Below are 14,793 nucleotides of genomic sequence, written 5' to 3' on the forward strand. Positions count from 1 at the left end.
GGTTACCTTAATGGTGCACTCCCATAATATAAGATTGGAATAGAGTACACCAAAAAAATAAAGTAAGTCTTTTATAGTCAAATACTCGAGACTTTATCTAATATATATGTACATGCCACTTACCATATATCAACAACCGAAAAAGTTGTGAGTCTTTCCATAAATAATTAACATATAATGTACCCCCAAACAGAATCAAGCACCAAGACTTTCTACGACGCAACTTAGTGGAATGAGAGCGAGATCTGATGAACCAATAACCTAATCGAGCGTGTACTCTCTTCTTTTTTGAACGAAAGCGTGTCCAAGTGAATGATCGTGAGAAAATGAATGGTTGTGGAAAATACTTAGAATGTGGATAAGTGTTAGAAGGAAAGGGTGGGAAGAATGATTGGATTCTATAAGGGATTAGCTGAAGTGGATGGTGGTCGGGTAGTGCTCTAGGTAGTGCTTAAGAGGGTGGATTATCACAGGCTCTTAGAAACTCATAGAATTTCTCATCTAGCTTGGTCGCATCCACATAATTATGGTATTCATCTACATCTTTGAGAAAGTCATCAATCTCGTCCAAGGAGTCGAAATTGTGATCTTTGTCTTCTTCCATAAGAGGGGTATATACTAGTATGGGGACGAAAGCGTCAGCCGCACTAATGTGAGATATAACGCTCTCAATGGACTTCACATCTCTTTATACAGAAAAACCTAGTTGTCCCTTCTTGAGTTGAAACATGTTAACCTCCACAGAAAGATTTTCAAAAGAAATAGTCATTGAGCCATCCCGACAATTGATTTGGGCATTGGCGGTTGCCAAGAAAGGATGCCCTAAGATGATGGGAATGGAATCATAAGCAACTTCTGTGTCGAGAATAACGAAGTTGGCTGGATAGTAAAAGTCTTGAGCTTTAATGAGAATGTTTTCAATGACACCCTTGGGGTACTTAATAGAATGATCGACTAACTGCAAAGTCATTTGTGGTTGGTTTAAGTTCATAGAGACCTAGATGTTTATATAAATAAAATGGGAGTAAGTTAGCACTCGCCCCCAGGTCTAATAACGCAGTTGTTATGAAGTAATCTCCCAAGGTGCATTGTATAGTAGGACGACCAGGGTTTTTGTACTTAACAATTCCGTTATATTCAGATAAAGAGGGATGTTGTTCAATTAAAAAGGTTTCGTTGGGTATGTTGGTTTTCCTCTTCTTGGTGCATAACTCTTTTAGAAACGTAGCGTGTCCAGGTAGACTTTTTATAGCATGTAGAAAAGGTAGTTTGATAGTCAGATTCTTAAATACTTCCTTAATCTCATCAAAATTCGCGTCCTTTTTAGACACAACTAGTCTCTGGGGACATGGCGGTTTATCTCTATATTTAGCATAAGGGTCAACAGTATTATTAGGCTTTGCCTTATCTTTAGCCCCTTTCCTTCTAGGTGTCCATATTGGAACCTCTACAGGTGTAGGATCGTCAATTTCTATGATGGGGTCTTGTAAGATTGTCTGTTTTGTATGTAGGTTGACTGGAACTTCTACAGTTGTAAGGTCTTCAGTTTCTATGACAGTATTTAGTATGGCATCATTCTCAGCTTCCACTTGTGGGCGATCTTCAGGCATAGTCACATTGTTATCAATTACTCTACCTGAAAGAAAGGTAGTGACTGCATGTAGTTCCCCTTGGTTTATATTACCATTACACTGAATACTGTTTACTTCGAAGGTGGTGTTTGTTGATGTAGGATTAGGCACTATTTAGCCTGAAACATGCCTGTTTGGTTATTATTTTGGGTAAGAGACATGTCTGTAGGAACCGTTATGGTTGTATCGAATGGTTTACAAACCGTGAAAACCCATGCGCATCGGAATAGGGGGTGTCCACGATTTTGGTTAGAAACATACCTTTAGATAAGTTGTGATATCTCTGAGAATACGAATCAGCAACCACTTGATCTTCTGTTGTATTCCTATCCTTAGAATGGACGTTGTGTGGGCAATGATCTTCCAGCTAGCCCCTTCTTTCACTCTTGGCCTCTCTCACTCTCTTAGTTCAGAACTGAATTTAGGAACTCACTTTTCTTGAGCAAAACTTGAGTATTTCGGCCAGAGAAAGAGGGGTTTCTTTATATAGGCTACAATAGGAACCATGAAGAGAAATTAGGGTTAGGTCTCTTGACGGGCTTGGGCTTCCCATGTTTACCCAGAACACACGGCCCAAGTCCGTCAACAAATGACTTATTCCACTAAAGGCCATTGTTGCACTACCGCCTTAATCCCAAATTACGTTTATGGGCTCCATATTATATGCTCGTTGATCTCCCCGTGTTTAAGATATCGAATGCCTGTTGATTAAGTCAAGTTACTGACAACTATATTAATCAACTTCTTATGTCCTTGAGTAGTACTAATCAACTTCATTGTCATGTTGGATTAAATCCGCCTACAGGGTTTACATGACAATCCTTATGAGCTCCTCAAGGGGACATCATCAGCCCGACTTCCTGCGGGTCACAGATTCCTTCTATAATCAACAGCACACCTTATATACAATGTCATTACCTAATCCATCGAGTTTGTTGATTCACAAATGAATCTCACTCATTGATGATTTAAAGCAATGTACAATGCACGTAAGTGCCCGTTATTATATCCGGATTAAGAGGACAAGCATCCATAATAACAGAGGTGTTTGTTCTCTTATATAGTTAGTGTAAAGAGAAACAACCTCACTTGGTCTTGTTCAATACACACAAAGTGTACTAGTGTAATCCTGTAGTCAAGATAGACTAATACCAGATTATACTACAACCGTACCAATGGTTTGTCCAAATCCATCTAGGTTGTGAACGTTTACTTATACTTTATAAGGTATTGATGATATGATCTTCTGTGTGTCACCACACACCATATCATCTACAACATAAAGTATTAGACGCATGCATATAACTAATAACATATATAATATGCATAACATTTGCCCATAAGATTCTCATTCAAAAAATAAAGAATAAGAGTTAATACAAAAGTAATGCTTTTAGTATATAACCCTATCAATGTCAATAACTTTTTGGCACAATGAATGCATCATTTGATTTTGTTTTTCCAGCAAGGTCACTACTACTTCTTCTGTAATGGTTTGACTGGTGGAGTGGTCATAGGAGGAGTGACTGGAACTATGGCTTTTTGAGCGTTCATGTCTAGATGTTGATGGTTCTGGGTCATGAGCACTAAACCTCTATTCTGGTCACCTAAGTTTTCTTGTCCTTGATGCGGAATAAACTGGTTGAAGTTTGTATTGGGCCTAACGTTTTGATTATTAAAACCTGGAGGTGTAGCTTGCTGTTATGGATTATAATTAGTGTGTTGCCTCCATTGTGTGTTAAGGTTGTTATTAAAAGCGCAGACATGTTATGGCTGTGGTGGTGGTTGTTCATAGACTAAAACAAACATTACAACGAGTATAGTTTATGTTCATGACTGGAGTGGGTTGTTGTTGAACAGAGATGGCATCTACCTTTTTAGTGAGGGCTTCGATAAGAGTTCTAAGCTTGGGATTAGGTTTAATCTCAAGCATACCAGCAGCCTCAACTACTGAAGAAGAAGGAGTGGAGCGAGAAGAGTCGTTACCTCCCCAATTGTTGTTTCTCTTATATTGATCTTTCAAGAATTTATAAGCCTACAAGGCTCCTTTACTAAGAAAACTACCCCTTGAAGATGTGATAGCCCCTTGAAGAATGCACGAACCAGTGTGTCTTTCATAAGGTTATGATGTGGGCATTCAATGAGAAGATTAGTGAAACGATTACAGGCCTCTAAAAAGGATCCATGAGGGTTATGGTGGAAGAAATGAATCTTTTGAAGTATTTCATCTATCTTGAGTGGTGGGTAAAACTATTTCATGAACAATTAAACAAATTTAGCCCATGAGTCCATGGAGTTTGGCGTTTGGGAAGTTAACCAAGATGTCGCCTTGTCGGCTAGGGTGAAAGGAAACGCCCTAAGTTTAATTTGTTTCGAACCTACATTAGGATGATGGAATGTAGTGAGAACTTGTTCTATCTTACGCATATGCTGATAAGGCTTTTCGTGGTCTAAACCATGAAAAACTAGTAACAAATTAAAAATGTTTAGAGGAATTCAAAAATCCCCCACTGGGTCCGCAAGAATGATGCATGAGTTAGGGCCATCGTTTAGGGCTTTGTAAAAATCAGAGAGAGAAGTCTCAACTTCTTCAGCCATTGATGCAGGTATAATGTGTGATATTCTAGATAGATGTGTATGTTGACGTTTACGATAGATATAGTAATATTGACAAATTTATGTTAACTAACTATCTATGCGTAAACACAAATAATTAATGAACTAAACAAGTGCTTAGATCAATATTCCTACTCTCAAATAATAATGAAGTAATATAAAGAGTACGAATTGGTTCCACTCCTAAACTACTAAGACATAAAAGAAATTCAACTAATTTAAATCACAAAGAAACAATGGTGAGAGTAATATTATGTTGAGAGATTTCTATTCTACGATTATACTATGGATTCAAATAAATCTAAATTAACTAAACTAATAGAAATAGGGTTTTGATGGAAGAAAAAGTTATAGAGAAGAGTAATCAATCCACCTAATGATTAGTTTCAAGCAAGAATAGAATTATTCATTGAAAAGAGATCATCTTTAGGTTTTCACACAATGATCCAACCTAAAGCCTCAAACTTTATTATCCCTAGCAACAACCTACATCTTTATAGTCATTATTACTACCATGTAGGATTATTACAACCAAGTCTCTCGACTTAATTATAACAATCCCTAGTTTAATTTACTATATGCTTATTTTGGAAGTCATATAATAAACTAAACTCATTGAAATACATACATAATTCAATAATTCTACGAAGCAATCTATTCCTCATTAGGCTTCATAATCACTCCCTCTAATGGGAGAATTAGTCTAATATCATTGGATTAATTAAACTAAAATAATGAAAGAAAGACATAATGTAAAGAAGAAGTAATTGAATTGAATAAACTAAAGCTTTTATTAAAATGTTCTAATGGAGGCTACAAACTAAACTCATTAACTAAACCTAAACTAAACTAAAAAAGGAGAGAGAGAGAGAGAGAGAGAGAGAGAGAGAGAGAGAGAGAGAGAGAGAGAGAGAGAGAGAGAGAGAAATTATTCTAACTAATGGAAGGGAGAGATAGAGAGAGAACCCTAATTTACAACTAAACTAAAGAGGGGAGTAGCCAAGTTTTGTTTAGCCTTAACCCTCTTTATATAGGAGAAAGTTAGATTTATAATTTCATGCATGGGCTTTAGGCTAGGTTATGGACCCATAAATCACGTCCATAACCCAATTGGTTGAATCCAAAACTTTCAATTCTGGTTGTATTACTGTAGCACATTTTTTCACCAATTTATACTACTCTAATCGAGTCAAGGCCTAGACCATTGGAAAGGGCTTTCTGAGCCGGTTATTTTGATATAAAATGGGCCCAAATCCAAGGCCTGAGTCCAAAGATATGGCCTTTTAAAGTTCTATTGACTTTTCTTCAACTCTCTAATCCGGTTTAACTTTCACTTAATAGTTTTGACTTGGGCTTTTTAAGGGCTTTTCTCCATTAAACTTGGGCTTTCTTCATGGAACTTCTCTAGCAATCACTTTAGCTCCTTTTAGGGCCTAATTAGTAACGAATTGACATTTATTCAACTCCGAAACCTAAAATACTCAAAAGCACGTAATTAGTGAAAAACCTATATTATTAATAACATAATTGGCTAAATATAAATACTATTAAAACGTTTAAACTATGGTTTTGGGCTCTTATCAAATCACCCCCAAACAACATTTTGCTTGTCCTCAAGCAAATATGTTAAATTAAAATAAGTCGCCAAAAATTTATTTTTAACTAGTCTCGTTTCGCTGAGTGCGACTGCATTGCCCATATGCAATAAAGCCTTAAACCACTAAGAATTCCGTAGTGGACGAGTTATAGCCTCATGAAAGTTTTCCAAAGAAGGTACTCAAAAACTTCATCTATACTACAACAACTAAGAAATAAATATTATTATTTCCTTATTTATTCTCAGAAATCTATACATCTCACTAGAAGTGAATACAGAATAATCAATTAGAAATCTAAGCTAATACGTGCATAATAATCAATCATCTACTGATAAAATATATAATGAACTATGCTATGAAATGCAATAACAGGCATGTTTATGAAATTTTGGAATAGCATCCTTAAGTAGGTCCTCCCATATATGTCAAGACAAAAACACTCTGATTTTTCAACTCAATTTTCACTCACTCCAGTGTGCAGTGGGCACACTTTACCTTACAACTCAATGATGTACAAAGAAGCTGAAGTTGATCAAACACATCTGCCACTTACTATCACACTAACCTATTGCTAATTGAGCTAGAGGTCTTTATTAGGTATTGCGAGGATTAAGTGATGGTTTAAGAATGAAAGAAATGGATGTTCAAAATGATAAGTCTGAGATAATAGAGTTCAATATATGTAACTAGAGAAAACTTTGTTCTTACTTTGCTTCTACACTTCGTTTCCATCCTTAACCATTTTTTTTCTTTTTCTTTTAGCTTTTGACTCATTTGATTCTGTTTTTGGAGTTCTAACTTTTTACTTTATTTATTTATTTTTTCTTTTCTTTGGATGGAAACTTTTTTTTTTCTTATTTGAAGCAACTAACAAATTCTTGGTATTCCACAGGTCTTTCTCTTTTCTTTTCTTCATTTCATCTCTATTCTCAAACTCATTCAAAAATGGGTAGGCTGATTTTATTTTTATTTTGTTTTTATAAAAGGATAAAGGATTTGTGGTTTATGAAAATGCTAAAGAAAGGCTCAGAGGGGCAACTAGCGGAAAATAATTTTATATAGGTTTGAATTTCTGGCTATATAGATCCAAAAGGGCCTAAATTCTCGCTTAAGATATAGTATAGTGATCAAGCAAGTGGACGTGTGATTTCTCTATTAAGAATTTACTTCTCCTTTGTGTCATTACTCAGATATTTCACTCATAAGGCTTTTAGGCTATATTCTCACAAGATTTGTAGAATAAGTACATTAGCCTAGATTTCAGAGACTTACTGGCAATACAAACATAGATGCTCATGCAATATATTTATGGAAAGATGCAATAATTATTACCTACATATTAACCAAAGTTTCTAAAAACTATACTAATTAAAGAGCTAAGTGCAATACCATTATCACTAAGTGCATATTATATATATATTATTATTATTACTACTATTCTTACTAGAAAGCAAGAGCATATTATACATATATATCCTACTCGGTGTCTAATTTTTGCAAATATTTCTATCCCACCCCCAAACAATCAAACGCTTTGTCCTTAAAGTGTAAAGAGATAAGGAACGAATTTACCATATAAACGTGGTAAAAATTGGCAGTACCTGTAACATAAATATTATAAAAAAGATATGATAACATGAAACATAATTAAACTGTTACGTACGAACAAACATGGACTCTACTATAGTAAACATGACAGGCAAAGGGTGGCAAAATGATTTAAAATAAAATACCAAAATATGCTACCCCCAAACAAAATTTGAAAACCTTTTTTTTAAGTTTGAAATTTTTTGTGGCCTATACTCCAGAAAGGTGGTATGTTACTGATAAATGTAAAAAATGATTAGTTCTACTTACGAATAAGATACGAAAACTCAACGCAAGTAAAACTAAAACTTTCACTACACCATAACAGCTTTTTTGTGACGCCTATTTGGCGTCAGAAATTTGGCGTCTCAATTGGTGTCACAAAAATTTGTGACGATATTTTGGCGTCAGTAATTTTTGTGACGGCATTTTGGCGTCACAAATTTGTGACAACATTTTCCCATTTGTGACGGCGTTTTGGCATCACAAATTTCTGACAACATTTTAGATTTGTGACGGCATTTTGGCGTCAGTAAATTTGTTTTAGTTTTTAAAAAAATAATTATTATTATTTTGCTATATGATCAATCATTTTGCACTGTAGTACTGTCCTTGAGACAACTTGTTTTAAAAACAATCCAATTAATCCACAAAATACACAAGTATACCTTCAACAATTAAAATTTTACTATAACTCAAAATTGCCAAATAATCCATTTCACATTTCAGAAATAGTCTACAAAGTACATAAAGATGAACAATCACGATTTATTCTATATCTCTCAAAATTATTATCAGATAATTTTCACACTTCTGCAATATACAACTACAAGGTACATCTTCTTCGCAAGTATACAAGGTCTAGCATAAATGAAGCACCTTCAAAGCTCCCATCAAGTGAAAAGAACTAACTCTTAACTTGCCCTTCACAAAGAAAGAAGAAAACGAAGAAAACTTCATTAATGAACTAATAAAAACGAGAAAATATATATCTCACCTAAGTATATATATTGAATATGACAATTGCTAACCAAGGACAAGACATAAGATATGCTGAAAACTTAATAAACTCTTGCGGCCAGTAAAATGATGTTTAGAGAAGCAAATGCACCTTTACATTTAGTGTTACCAATATACAAAACTTACAGTTTCTTGATGTTTAGCATTCTTTCTCCAATGTATGAAGGGATTGGGCCAGTAATTGAGCAACTTCTTAAAACCCTGCGCAAAAAGGTAAAGCATAAAGCAACCATGGTGAGGTAACATACTAATTATCTTCTATACACGAGGGATAACTCAAAGCCCAACTAATTATCTACAATACTTGTGTACGTTGGTAACATACTACAATACTTGTGTACGTTGGTAACTCAAAACCTTTGGTTTCGGATGTCAAGAGTACTACATATAAACAAAGCATCACGTGGGTAAGCCTATTTTGCTATCGATATCTGATTACAAAGTACAAAAGGTCCAATTTTTAGAAAATCAGCATACTACTCTAACATACTAATGTCAAGAGTACTTGCCTCAAAACACTTCATGATCAAGACAAGCTATAAAGTCTGATTATCAATGAAAGGTTTGCTAAAGTTGTTCCTTCTCTACACATTGAAGGTTGCAAAGCTTAAAGGAAAGTAATTATTTCCTGTTAAACTTAAACATTTCTACTTGCAACTTTTTACAATTCAATAGACACCCCTAAGCACTAGATCTGAATTTCTAAATGTCACAATATGTAAGAACAAAAACTGATGAAGTCAATGGTAAGACAGTTCTTCAAGTTAGCTTTACTTATCTTGGGATTATAGAGAGTTGAACATTCCAAAAATAGAGAATAACGTAGTCCAGCAACACTTCCCAACAATTAAAATAAACAATTGCTGACTTATGTGTAAGAGACCTAACCAACTGATTTTCAAGTCCTGATTACAATTCTCATATGCCCTCATTCGTTTCTAATCATTAAACCCACCTGTAACAGAATTTCAAACATTTGAAACAAAACCTAACAAACACCATAATTAGCTCTTGTGAGCAAGACAAAACACAACTACTTCAAAGTGGTGATACATAAAAAAGTATTAGCTCTTTATTTTTTCTCTTATTGTAATAGAGACATACTGAGCAATAACACCCCTATTAACTAGGTAAGTCTTCTTTAATCATAAGGATATATATATATATATATATATATATATATATATATATATATATATATATGAAGTATTCAATGGGTAGTTACCTGAGCTGGAAATTAGAATTTATGCAAAGAATAGCAAGCGACAGCAAAGCAGTGCACGCAGCAGCAAAGAATAAAGACACAGACACACCACACACAACACCATACTCACACACTAGCACCTGCACACACACCACACTAGCACCTGCACACACTCACACACTACCACCTGCACACACTCTCACATACACCACACTACCACCACTTGCCAGCACACACTCGCACCACGTGCCAACACCACCACCACACTACAAACACACTCACATCTGCCTTGTAGGCCAGATCAATTTTCTTTGCAATCTCATGGAGCACATGGGGTATATGGCTGGAGCAGAATGACGGGCACAAAACAAAACTAATGAAATGCAAAGCAGGACAATGAAAATAGCATACAAAACTGATCAAAGTTTTTTTACAATTTTATAAAACTATTAAGAAGTTAATTAAAATAGTGTATTAAAATAGGACAATGATCAAAAGGCAAGCAGATTAATGTGATTAAAATAGTGGTTAAAATAGTTGTCAAAACAAACACGAACTTTTGACATTAGAACAAGCAAAACTTAGAAGTAAGTAAAAACTTAGAAGTAAATATAACATTAAAAAAAAAACTTTATCATTATGTATGTTAGAGAGTATGAACTCAGGAAAAAAATTCACTCACTGCTCATATGCTTCTCCTTTGCTATATGTTCAACGTGGTTTGTGGCTTTTCCAATAGCAATATCCAGTTCCTGGAAAAAAGAGTATCAGCTGTGAGGAACTGAAAAAACACATAACAATTACAAGAGACATACTTAAACGTACCAATTAGATAGTGCAGATATGAAGAGACATAATTAAACATACCAATTAGATAGTGCAGATATGAAGAGACATAATTAAACATACCAATTAGATAGTGCAGATATGAAATCACCTTGTATTCACTGTTCACTTTTGCCAACCTAACCTTTGTGGAGTCCTTTAAAGCTCCTAGAGCCTTTCTTGGGTTTAACTGAGTACTACCAATCCTCGCCATGACATAGAATTAAGAACACATGTTCTGAAGTTGAAGACAATCAATATGCAAAACCTGAAGAGAAGAGCATCAATTTGTCTGTTTGCTTTTTAAAATAGATTTTATAGTGTTTCCATGTAAAGGACTTTTCAAGAGTCACCGTAACAATTCTAAATTCTAGTATATAATAAGAGCTGGATGAACTGATCCCTACCTTCTAATAATTGTGAATAGAATTCAAGTATTACCATGCTAAACATATATGTTCTACCTTCTTACAACATCCTATATATACTAACTTCTTAACTTTTATTTGCAAGCACAGATAGCCCAACCAACCAACATTCAACAAACAATATAGAGTATCTATGTTTCCACACAAGTCGTAAAACCAGCTAGCTTCTCCACATGAGCTAGGTGCCTAATGGTACATAATCACACTCACATCACCACTTGCACACACTCACACACTAGCTAGCAGTAGTACCCGCATCACCAGTCCACTGCACTACCAGTCACACCACTACACCACTAGTCCACCACCACACACTGCACACCAACAATCCACATACACACTGCACCACCAGTCCACACAATGCAAACCACCACACACTTTACACCACCGGTTCACACTGCACCACCACCACACAATGCAAACCACCACACACTTTACACCACCAGTTCACACACTGCACCACCAGTCCACACAATGCAAACCACGTCACTAGTCCCCTAAACCCATGCCTTCAAAGTTCGAGTGAATAGAGATTCTAAGAACTAACCAACGGACATGAATAAAAGTCATTACCTCAAGCTCGCAAAGCTTTGCTTCAAGTTTCAATTGGTTCTCTAGTTTCTTCTACCTAATCCGGCCCTCGGCTACCATAAATTGTTGACAAGCTCTGATCTGGCCTTGTATTTTGCTCCATGAATGGATATAACTTAGAGCTGTTGATGCTTGTTTTGTAATTGCATAAGCTTCAGTCAGAAACTCGAGAACTCCAAAACTTATTCTGCTACCCATAGAAACAGAGCCGCTCCAAAAAATCCAAAATGAAATCCATCCAGAACTAAACAAACACCACTCAGAATACCCAACCATACAAAAAAGAAGCAATTTCTATAAGCAAATAAGAAAAAAATAAATCAACTGCAAAACTTGTTCAAACTTTTCTGCACAAAATGAAAAAAATCCTCCGTCCAATAACACGAAAGTAAACATAAATTGACCGAATTCAATCAATCACGCATGACAGTAAAGTTACAATTTTTTCACACCAAACATTAATGAATTCAAACTAGATTACACTAGAATAACGAACTAAGTAAATTAGAAATTTCAATACCCTAACTTGATTTCAAATTAATCACAAACTTTTATGGCGTCAGTACCTTTCTCCATTAAATCAATCGCATCTTCGAGCTCCTTCTTCAGCGTCTTTGCCTTCGGATACTTCAATCGTTTAATGGCTTGACAGTAAAGAAATTTTGAAGCTTTAGATCTAAATACTTCAATCGTTTCACGGTGACCGACCAACCATCATTTCTAGATTTCTGTACCTAGAAGTCAGTTTCTCCATTTGTGATATTCAAACAAAAATTAACCTTGAACAAAATCATCTCAAGGAACAAGAATTATTTTACCTTTACAGAAATCAAATGATTCAAAGCAAGCGGTGACCAAACACATATCAAAATGATGATGTCGCCGCTTTTATTATGAAGTAAAACGAAATTTGATCGACTGATGAATTAAATAGAAGGAGCGAGAGAGTTTTTGGATTGACCAACCATTAAAAGTCCTAGAAGAGAGAGACGGGCAGGGGGAGATAGATAAGTACAAAGATACAAGTTTACCTGCCTCTGTTTAAGATGTTGGGATAAACAAAATTGCCGAAACAAAACTGCCGCCTTTAATTCACCTTCGTCGAAATTAGGGGATGATGAACACTAATTGGTATGACCAGCCACTAGCAAAAAATACACGCCAACTGAATTGAATAGATTCAAAATTTTAGCATGATTTCAATTTGATGAAGAGAAGTAATTAAACTAAATTAACAATGCAAAATTGAAACTAAAAATTCGAAACTGACCTTCTTAGATGATTTTTGCTCAGTAATTTCAAGCAAAATTGTTGACACGAGTTGGATAGTGAGAGTGGGGGTTTTCAATTTTTTCTAATTTATGCCCTAGGTATCGCTAGTTTGTTGGAGAAGAAGCAGAAGGGTTTCTTTCTTTGTTGTGTTGAACACTGAGAGAGTTGAGCTCGAGAAGAAACCCGCAGTATTTGGGTTTGACGCCTCATCTCATGGCACATGCGAACACGTGCCGTTGGTTTTAATATTTTATTAGCTAAAATATTTATACTTTAACGCCTATATGCCGTCACTATTTTTTCCCGAATTATCTAAAGAAAAATAAAACAACTTTTTGATTTATTGTGACGTTAAAAACCGAATACTGACGCCTAATTACCGTCACAAAATTTCTGACGCCATTTTGGCGTCACAAATCCTCAAAAGCCTTTGTCACAAAAATCCAGTTATGGTGTAGTGTTTACGAAGACTAATTTATCAAAGATTTCTATACTCTCGAATCTATCGAAATAGAGTGGAGTAAAAGATTCGTTCCACTCCTAGTTCTTTAGCATTCAATGTTTTCTAATATTATCAGTCCTAGCTAAAGTTAGTGAGAGTAATGGTGTGGAATTTATACTACGAATAGTTCAAATAACAAGATACTAACTATAATGATTCAACTACGAAATGCTACGAAATACTAAGGTTTGAATCTAGATAAAGAATTAGGTGGGATTGAATCCACCTTGAATCCAACTCAATAAACTAGCATAGATTGTTGTAATCCAATTCTTACGTTCTTACGATAAGAATTAGTCGTTCTAATCCCTAATCATTCATGGCAATCTCTACCAACTAATGACTAGCATGTGAGGAAATTCTACCCATTCTCATGGCGAATCAACTCCCTTCTAGAGTGGAATAGACTCTTACAATGATTCTACACTACACAATCAAGTTTTCATCAAGGCTTCATCAAACCCCTCTAATGGAGGGTTAGCCTTGATTCATCAAACTATCATTTCCATGTGAAATTGAATAAAACATAATATAAAGATTATAACTTTACTATATCAATCTACTCAAGAATTCAATTTGAATTTAAACAACTAAGAAATGAATAACAAACAATTAATTTAATTTAAAGCTAAGTACTTAAATAAATCAATAATCGAAATTATGAAGAACTAACTATTTTATTGATCTAATGAATAATAAAACAATGATTCAAATAACTAAATTAAAACAAGGTAATGAAAAACTAATTAATGGAATGAAAACTAAAATCTAGATCTAAAAGTATGATTGAAAACTAATTAATTTAATTCAATCTAAAAATCTAGATCTAAAACTAAGCTCTAATGGCTACTTGCAACCTCATAATTCTCCTTTAAGAGCTAAGTCTTATGTGTGGAAATGGAGGAGACTAGATCCACATTTTCTTGCATGGGCTGAGGAGCCATGTTTTGGGCTGGAAAATCGAGCCCAAAGACCAATTTCTTCAGTCCACAGAGCCTTTTTCAGCTGGCTTTGACTTCAACAGACTTTTTGTCTACTTTTCCTCCTCTGATTGGGTCAAGGCTTGGACCATTGGAAAGATCTTTTCGAGTTGGTCGTTTTAACATAAGGTATGCCCAATTCTGAGGCCTGAGTCCAAAGATACGGTCTTCGGAAGTTCTGCTAACTTTTGTGTGGTGTTTCTTCCCGCGTTGACTTTAGCTATTCAGCTTTGACCAGGCTTTACCAAGGCTTTTTCTTCTTGAATCTTGGCCTTTAATCACAGAACTTCTTAGTAACCAACCCTTGCTCCTTTATCTCGCCAAAGTGGGACATTTCTTCACATAATTGACTTCAATGCCTAAAATACATAAAAACACGTAATCAGCATTAACTCTTATTTATTACTTGCATAATTGGTCTAAAAGTATTATTGTTAAGGGGTTAAAACTACAGTTTTGGGCTCTTATAAAACCACCCCCAAACAGCATTTTGCTTGTCCTCAAACAAATATGAGAAATTAGCATAAGTGACCAAAAAT

At 35.0% G+C, this 14,793-nt stretch overlaps 1 long non-coding RNA gene across 2 annotated transcripts; it reads right to left on the minus strand.

The window, feature by feature from the left end:
* Positions 1–9,780: 9,780 nt before the first annotated feature.
* Positions 9,781–12,926, minus strand: LOC147525513 (uncharacterized). 2 transcript variants are annotated; one of them, XR_015198221.1, is made up of 6 exons: positions 12,771–12,926; positions 12,532–12,665; positions 12,067–12,234; positions 10,594–10,749; positions 10,339–10,408; positions 9,781–9,999 (listed from the first exon to the last, which is right to left on the minus strand). It is a non-coding gene; the product is annotated as an uncharacterized LOC147525513 (long non-coding RNA). The 2 variants fall into 2 exon arrangements; XR_015198222.1 differs by having other exon boundaries at positions 10,566–10,749.
* Positions 12,927–14,793: the final 1,867 nt, after the last annotated feature.

Source organism: Coptis chinensis, chromosome 1 (assembly GCF_015680905.1).
Source record: "Coptis chinensis isolate HL-2020 chromosome 1, ASM1568090v1, whole genome shotgun sequence".
NCBI classification, from domain to species: domain Eukaryota; kingdom Viridiplantae; phylum Streptophyta; class Magnoliopsida; order Ranunculales; family Ranunculaceae; genus Coptis; species Coptis chinensis.